The sequence below is a fragment of the Bubalus kerabau genome, chromosome 13, assembly GCF_029407905.1.
Source record: "Bubalus kerabau isolate K-KA32 ecotype Philippines breed swamp buffalo chromosome 13, PCC_UOA_SB_1v2, whole genome shotgun sequence".
Lineage (NCBI taxonomy): Eukaryota > Metazoa > Chordata > Mammalia > Artiodactyla > Bovidae > Bubalus > Bubalus kerabau.
This window is the reverse complement of record NC_073636.1, coordinates 990,631-999,674: the sequence shown is the minus strand read 5'-3', so window position 1 is coordinate 999,674 and position 9,044 is coordinate 990,631. Positions and strand designations below refer to the sequence as shown.

The 9,044-nt window shown below is 47.9% G+C and overlaps 1 pseudogene; it reads left to right on the top strand.

Annotated features, from left to right (window-relative positions):
• Positions 1-1,316: 1,316 nt before the first annotated feature.
• On the top strand, positions 1,317-2,231 carry LOC129626174 (olfactory receptor 4P4-like; annotated as a pseudogene).
• The last annotated feature ends 6,813 nt before the right edge of the window (positions 2,232-9,044 follow it).

The window sequence follows — 9,044 nt, the reverse complement described above, 5'->3', positions numbered from 1 at the left end:
CCTTAAGAAACTGGAAATAGAACTGCCTTATGACCCAACAAACCTACTGCTGAGAATACACACCGAGGAAACCAGAATTGAAAGAGACACATGTATCCCAATGTTCATCGCAGCACTGTTTATAATAGCCAGGACATGGAAGCAACCTAGATGTCCATCAGCAGATGAATGGATAAGAAAGCTGTGGTACATATACACTATAGATATTTACTCAGCCATTAAAAAGAATACATTTGAATCAGTTCTAATGAGGTGAATGAAACTGGAGCCTATTATACAGAGTGAAGTAAGCCAGAAAGAAAAACACCAATACAGTATACTAACGCATATATATGGTATTTAGAAAGGCTCTCTTTGTAGTAGAGCCTTATTGGTAACAATAATCCTGTATACGAGGCTGCAAAAGAGACACTGATGTATAGAACAGTTTTTAACTCAGTGGGAGAGGGAGAGAGTGGGATGATTTGGGAGAATGACATTGAAACATGTATAATATCATGTATGAAACGAGTCGCCAGTCCAGGTTCAATGGACGATACTGGATGCTTGGGGCTGGTGCACTGGGACAACCCAGAGGGATGGTACGGGGAGGGAGGAGGGAGAAGGGTTCGGGATAGGGAACACATGTATACCTGTTGCTGATTCATGTTGATATATGGCAAAACCAATACAATATTGCAAAGTTAAAAAATAAAATCAAATTAAAAAAGAAGAATATACATTCTCTTCATGTTTTCGGTTTTGTAGGTTTTTACCTTGCTCCTTTGCCTGCAACATATTTTTTGTTGCCTCTTTTTTTTTTTTTTCTTCTTTTCTGGATGGGACTGTGTTCCTGTCTTACTGATTATTTGGCCCAAGTTTTCCAGCACTGGGGTTGGAAGAGAGTTGGGTAGAGCCAGATCTTGGTGTTGAAATGTGGACCTCTGGGAGACCTCACAGGAGTTAATATTCTCCAATCACTCAGAGGTTCCTCCCATATGCTTGGGCGTTGACATCCCACCACTGTCAGCTAGGTTCCCTAAGGTGGGGAGATGCAGACTCCACATTCTCCTTGGCTCCACCTCAATAAGTCGACTATTTTTTGCTATTATTGTCACTGTATGTCTTCTCTAATAAACTTTATGTGTGGGTGAGATGTGTGTATTTTGTATACTGTGGTACCCTTAGCAGCAGTTATAATGTTTGTATCATTTGGAAGCATCAATATATATTTATTGACTAGATGAGTGACTTTTGAAACACATAAATAATATGAAAAAGTTGCATGTTTCAGGTATACTAACTTGCCCCTCTAAATGATCAAACCCACAGAAGCAATGGGACATGAAAATGTCACAGAATTTATCCTCCTGGAGCTTTTTACTGATGAGAATGTGAAAGTTGCCTGCTTTGTGCTGTTTTACTTTGCTATATTGTGATTCTCTCGGGGAACCTGCTGATTCTTCTCACCATCAGGGGCAGCCGCCTCAGTGAACAGCCCATGTACTTTTTCCTCAGCTATTTGTCTTTGATGGATGTCTGCCTCACCTCCACAGTGGCACCCAAATTGATCACTGACTTGCTTGCCCAGCAGAAGACCATCTCCTACAACAGCTGCATGGCCCAGATTTTTATGCCTACTTCTTTGGAGCCACTGAGATCTTCATCTTGGTGGCCATGGCCTATGACCTCTATGCCACCATCTGCAGACCTCTTCACTGCATGGTCATCATGAACAGACAGGTGTGCTATGTCCTTGTAATGGCTTCTGCTATGGGAGCCTTTAGCCATTCAATCATGCAAGTATTAATTATTATTGGACTTCCTTTCTGTGGCCCCAATCAAATAGACCACTATTTCTGTGATATATTCCCTTTGCCTGCATGGACACTAGACTGTGGGTGATTGCAATCATTACTACTACAGGGTTGTTGTCCATGTTGACCTTTGTTGCCTTGGTGATTTCTTACATCATCATCCTGTCCATCCTGAGGACTCCCTCATCCCAGGGCCGCCACAAAGCCCTCTCCACCTGTGGTTCACACATCACTGTGGTCTTCATGTTCTTCTTGCCCCTCATCTTCACCTATGTCCCCACGGCTAATTCTGTCAGGAACGACCAGGTTTTTGCCCTGTTTTACACCATGATTGCCCCCCTGTTCAACCCTCTCATCTACACCCAGAGAAACACAGACATGTAGAATGCCATGAAGAAAGTGTGGGGCCGAGATAAAGTCTCTGCAGGAAAATGAAGCCTCTGGCTGTCCTGCTCTTTGTCGGATCTAGTTTTATCTACACAATCGGTAATGTTGACAAGTACAACAGTGTGACGAGTACAATCGTGTGCTGTCATTCAAAGCTGCAACCCTGAAGAGTGAAGCTCCCCTCAGCCACTCTCCCTCTGTCACTTGACTGAGACTGCCTACTAGAGGAGTGGATCAGGTGCCCTTCGAGTCCTTTCCAGATCTGACATACTGGAACATTCTGTCCTTTGTATTCCCTGACATGATGAATGCATTTCAGCACTTTTTTTCAGGGAAAGTTGTGAAGACTGCATGGTTGGCTTTTCTGAGCTCTTTCAGGAAACAGATAATCTTGAGTGAGACATCTCTCACAGAGCTTTCTTAAAACACTTCTTTTTTTTTTTTTTTGAAGATTCCACTGCAATAATTTCAAAAAAGCAATGCCAAAAGTTTTACAAGTGTTGTATACTTCAATTTTTAATTTTTTTTACATTAACAAATCCTGCATCTAAAACAATGTATTGGATATAATCATTCTACTTACACTACACTTAAATTGTAATTAAAACAGTGCCTTATTGTAGGTAATTAAAAGTCTTGAAAAGGAGCAATTCTTTTCGTTTTTATAAATGCAATTCTATGACCATATTTATCACTTTATTTAAACAATCTTCATGAGTGTATAAAACTGATGTTCTTTGTAAATGTGCAACATGGAATATCTCCCATTCTGTGAAATGTCATGAGCTTAAGAAGGCATATAGCTGAAGAAATGGATGCTCCTGGGATGCATTTTGTTAATCCTTGCTCTCATCATGCTAATAACAAAACAAAGCCAAAAGTTGGCTCTTTGAAAGGACTGATAAAACTGATAAACCCCTAGAGAGACTGATTAAGGAAAAGAGACAGCACTAATCACCAGTATCAAGGATTTTTAAAAGGGGAGACAACACATCTTGCAGATAGGAAAGATATTATGAACCACAGTTCACTTACTAATTGGAGAGTCTGCTGGCCTCAATAAATTCCTAGCAGGGGGAAAATGCTTTACTTAAACAGACCACAAGAAGACATACAAAATCAGAAAATTTTATTTGCATGAAAAAAATTAAATCTGAAATTAAAAGCCTCCCCACAATGAAACCAACTGGTTTTACCAATCAGTTCTTCCAAAAGTCTAGGGAAGAAAACAATAACCTCACAGGAACTCTCAGGGTAAACAAGGAACACTCTCCAACCTTGTTTTATAAGACTAGCATAACCTTGATACTAAAACCAACAAGGAAGAAGTACAAGAAAGTAAAATTACAGACTCTGAGTATAGATGAAATAATCCTAAATAAAACACTAAGAAATAAAGTCCAACAGAAGGAGAATACATTGAGATCAGGTTGGGGTTGTTTTAGAATCACAAAATTTTTTAAAAGTTAAATCACCACATAAAAGAAAAATCAACTGTTTTAAAATCTGCAGAAAATAAACTTAAGAAAATTTAATGTAATAACTTTAGTTCACGACTAAGAAAAAACTCTTAGTAAACTAACAGAGAATAATTTACATATTTTGATAAAAAATATCTATAAAAAAAAGTTAATATCATATGTGATGTTGAAATACTGAAAGCTTTTCCTCTGATAATGGGAAAGAGACAAGGATACTTATTTCATTACTTCTGTTCACCACTGTACTCTGTACTGGAGATCCTAGTCCGTACAATAAGGCAAGAAAAAGAAAGGGGTTATCACAGTTGCAAAGGGGGAAAAAAAGCACTTATTTGCAGATATAATTGTGTATACATAAAAAAATACAATTAAAATGATTTGAAATAAATGGATTTAGCAAGTGAATATAGAAAAGTCAATTCTATCTCTATTAAGAATTTATAATGGCACTGAAAATATCAAGATATCTAATTAAATGTGTGCAATACTTACAGCAAACTACAGACTTCTAAGATAAATTAAAGAAGATCTAAAAAAATGGAGAGCTATCTATATTGTGTTCATGGATTATAAGAACAACATAAAAGACACACACACACACACACAGAGTTAACCGTGTGAGGCAATGCGTATGTTGGGCAATCATTCCATGAAGTCTATGGGCATCAAGCCATCACAATGTAGACTTTAAATACACACAAACTGTATCTGTCAATGACTCCTTAATGAAGCTGGGGATCTAAAATCAGGGCCTGGCACCTGGTAGCTGGCAGGTGTGGGAACCCAGGTTCACGTGCAGGCTGTACACACTCTTAATCACAGATGAGACCTGAAGCAACCCAGTAACTCTCCATTTATCTGTTTTTCTCTGTTCCCCTTGCCATTTGTGCTTAACAGATTCCCAGTATCAAGAGAGCAGCGTCAATGCAGCAATAATGTTTCCCCATCTAAGGTGGGAACATGTAACACCAGCAGACTTCCCAATCGCCCCGAGATAGCTGGGGTGCCCCATCACAACAGAAAGCAAAGAAACACGACATTCCCCAAGACAGAGTTGCCCAACAGCAGTGGGGACTATGGTCCACCAGACTTCCCAAGGGGACCCCCAGGGGCTTGGAGCCCACGCTGGGGCCCTCAGCTTGAGGCCACACTTGCCTTTCCACCATTCTGGGGGTCCTGGCAGAAGAAAGCCAGGCCACAGAAGGGGGATGGTGTGACCGGCCCGTGGGACTCAGGGCAGGACTGACTTGGGTCTGTGCTGGGCTCCACGTCCAGTCACTACCCTTGGAGTGTACAAAGTTTTGGGGATTATTGTAGGTTTTTGGCAAAAAACAATGGAGCTGAAGTCAGTTCAGTTCAGTTGCTCAGTCGTGTCCAACTCTTTGTGACCCCATGAATTGCAGCATGCCAGACCTCCCTGTCCATCACCAACTCCCGGAGTTCACTCAGACTCACATCCATCGAGTCCAGTGGATTCCCAGCATCAGAGTGTTTTCCAATGGGTCAACTCCGCATGAGGTGGCCAAAGCACTGAAGTCACTTAACATGGTTTTTAAGAAAACAACCTCACTGAGGATTCACTCAGCACCAGCCTCTGCCCCTAGTGAGATGCAGACTCCTGGTCATCCATGGCTCTGCCCGCAGCCTGCGAGGGCAAAGGGAGGCTCCCAGACACTGGGTGCCACATGGGGTTCTTCCCTCACTTTGAGTGAAGAACTGCACTCCCCCTCACCCCTCCACCTCTGATGCTGAGGCGCCCGTGCCTCCTATGACCGGAGGATCCAGCCTCTCCTGGGGCCTCTGTGTCACTGCACAGGCCTTGTCCATGCAGCCCCAGCAGGCAGGGTGAGTCCTGTGTGGAGCCTCCCAGCTCACCAGCCTCGCTGCCCACATCAGGGCCATGCAGGAGCACTGAGTGTCCACTGAACGAGTGGATGAGGGCCCCTAACAATGACGGTGATGATGACGAGGAGGAGGAAGTGAAGGGGGCTGAGCTCCAAGTGTCAGTCTCTGATTCAGGCATCTGTGTGTATTAACTAATTTAACCTCATGACAAGATTGTGTGTCCGGGTGGGGGGCAGGTCCTGCCACTGTTCTCACCTTGGAGCTGGCAAGTTCACTCTCAGTGTCCAGGGGCAGCGGCAGCCACTGACCACAGATCAGACAGCTTTAACACAAATTCATTCTCCCCCAGTTCCGGAGCCAGATACCTGTGATCAAGGTGTGGGCAGGGCTGAGCTCCTTCCAGAAGCTCCAGGGGAGGGTCCCTGTGGCCTGGTCCAGCCCTTGGGGCACCCCAGGCCTCCCTGGGCTTGTGGCCACATCACCCTGACCTCTGTATCCATCTGCACAAACCTTCTCCCCTGGATGGCTCTGTGCCTCAGATCACCTCCTCTTCTCTTCCAAGGACACCCATCATTGGATTTAGGGTCCACATGCATCCCGGGTGATCTGGTGCAGAGGTCAGGAACTTACTTTCTTCTGCTGAGACCTTTCATCAGAATAAGGTCACCTTTGTAGGCTTCAGAAGGATGGATGGCTGTTGGGGCCACCACTCAGCCCACCACACTTGTCATGAGGCCACAGGGCAAAGCCTCACTGGGCTTGGTGCAGGGAGCTTCAAAGAAGCAGGGCTCCAGGACCTCAGTCCTGAGGCTGCCTCAAGAACACACTTAGGATCAGGACACTCGGGCACAGGGACCAGATGGGCAGGGCTCGGAGGTGTGCTGGAGAGTGTGGGGTTCACCTGCAGGGAGCCTGGAGCCAGACATGAAGGCCCAGGGCTGAGGGACACAGCGCATAGTTTGGGAATGGACACATCCCAGCATGGACGAGGGAGGCAGACCCAGGGGCTCAGGCCAGGGGAGCCCAGATCTTCCTACTGACCTCAAGGGGCAGGTCAGATGGGCACAGGAGGGAGCCTTGGTTTAAAGCGACCTGGGTCGGAGTCCCGGTCTGCTGCTGTGTTGTCTCTGGCGAGTGATTCAGCCAACCTTTTGCTCCTCTGTGAATCTTTGCTATACGTGACTTGCTTCACAGTTGGGGGCAGTTCTTGGTGCTCTCAGCACCCCTGCCCAACCCCGTGGCTGGGGGTATGCTGCCTCTCCACGACCTTGAGGCTGCTAAGACCACCCCTGCACAGACTCTCTTTGCAAAGAAGCTGGAAGCCGCTTCCCCTACCCCAGGGGCCCTGGGGCACTGAGACCCAAGAGGCAGCAATGCCTCTAGCCTGGGGACTCCTGGGCATGGGGTTGACCACATGGGGCACTAGGAGTGACCATGGATGGATCCATATGGCCAACCCCGTCTTTCCTGTTACAACCCAGGTTTATTTCTGTGCACTCTACTCAGCCACACACAGAAACCCAAAATATATTCCCAAGTCTGTGGAGATTTGTCTCGACAGTGGTCAAGAAGCAGTGCCCAGGCCAGCATCCCTGGGAAAACACGTTCTGCTGTTTACATGAGTGACAGGGTCCCTCCCTCAAAAACATCTGGCAGGATTGGGAAAGGGCCGTGGGACTCGTTGGACATATGGGATGTCCTCGTTCTTACAAATATGGGATGTTTTAAACCCTGGCGCCCAGCCTGATAGCAGTCTGCTCCCTGCGGGAAGAAACCGAGAGACGCCGGTCACCTCCCCCAGCCAGACGCCCCAGAGTGGTGGCTTCTGTCCGGACTGGCCCCTCGGGTGGGGAGTCTGGAGGCTACAGGACCGCAGGGGCCTCGAGCCTTGGTGTGGGCATGGGGAAGGCCAAGGGGCTCGGGGAGGGGACAGGGTTAGGGCCCTTGCAATGGACTGCCACCAAATGCTGGACAAAGACAAGAAATAAGAAAACAAATGTCACACCTTAAAGCTGCTAAAGAGCCAAGAAGGCCCAGAAGAGTGGCCAGGACTGTGCCATCCAAGGTGGGGGAGGAGAGGGGGAGGCTCGCCCAGTGCAGACTGGATGGGGTTAAACCTCCACTCCCGGCTCAACTCACAGGAACACAGACCCCACCACAGTCGCTCCTGGCACTTTCCTTTTAGAAGGAAGACGCGAATCACAGAACAAGCAAAACCATCCCTGTGGGGGATTCCTGGTGGTCGAGGATGCCAAGGGCCCCTCTTTGTCCCCAGGCTGCCTGAGCCTAGGTGTTGTACATCAAGGTCACCGTCTCTGCTGGGGGGCAGTATCCGAGGTTGCTGGAAGGTTGGCCTCAGTGAGGCCGAGCGTGGGGTCCCTAGCTGCCCCCAGAGGGCTCCCGGGCAGCACACTTCCCCAGCCCACCCTGACCCCATATCTGCCGCCCACCCCAGAGGGCCCTGTCACTGCCATCAGGGAATTAGGGGGTGCCAAGTGCTCAGGCCCGAGGGTGGTGGGGGCACCCCCACGGCATCCTGTGTGTGCACCCTTCCCCGGCTCATGATCCATCAGGAGCTGTGGGGAGCATGCGTGCATGGCAGGGACACACAGGACGGCTGCTGAGCACCGCTGGGCCAAGAAGCCCTGGAGACCCAGTGGGAGGCCTGGGATGGACTTCTGACCACCACAAGGGCCTGGTCAACCTCCCCCTCTCTGTGCTCTTGGCTTCCTCAGCTCCAAGGATACCACCACTCGGAGGGCCTCTGATGCCAGGGCTGCTCTGTGGGAGGGGTCGTGTTCTCCTCGAATGTGTTCAAGGCACATGATGCTGGGTCAGTCCCTAATGACCGGGTGCATTCTTGGCAGCCCTGGGGCCTGCCTGCTCTTCCTATTGGCACCGGAGTCCCGCATGGGTGTGAACTGGAGGGCTGGTTCCAGGTGGGGTCTGTTTGCCTAGGTGACCGACGTGCCCTCTTTCCAGAGCTGGGGGATGCTTGCCAGTGGAACTAACCCCATAGAGGGTTGGAACGTCTGGTCCCTCCCCACCCCCACCATGCCTGGGAAAGTGAGAAGGGCTTCCAGTTGAAGCAATCACCAACAGCCAGTGATTTAATAAATTGTGCTTGTGTCATAAATCCTCCATAAAAACCCCCAAACAGGGTCTGGGCAGCTTCTGGGCTGATGAACACATGCAGATTTGGGGAAAGCGAGGCTCGGAAAGCATGAAGTTCTGTGCCTCCCCCAACACGCCCAGTCCTGTGCATCCCCTTCCATCTGCTGTTCCTGAGTTTATTACCTTTTACAATAAAGCTGCGATCTAGCAAGCAATATGTTTCTCTGAGTTCTGTGAGCCACTCTACAAATTAACAGAACCCAAAGTCGTTAGAACCTCTGAACGGTAGACAGTAGGTCAGAGCACAGGTGACAGTCTGGGCTTGCAAATGATGGCTGGAATTGGGGGAGGGTCTTGTAGGGCTGGGCCTTTAACCTGTGGGGTCTGGCACTACCTTCAGATAGGCAGTGTCCATACTGAG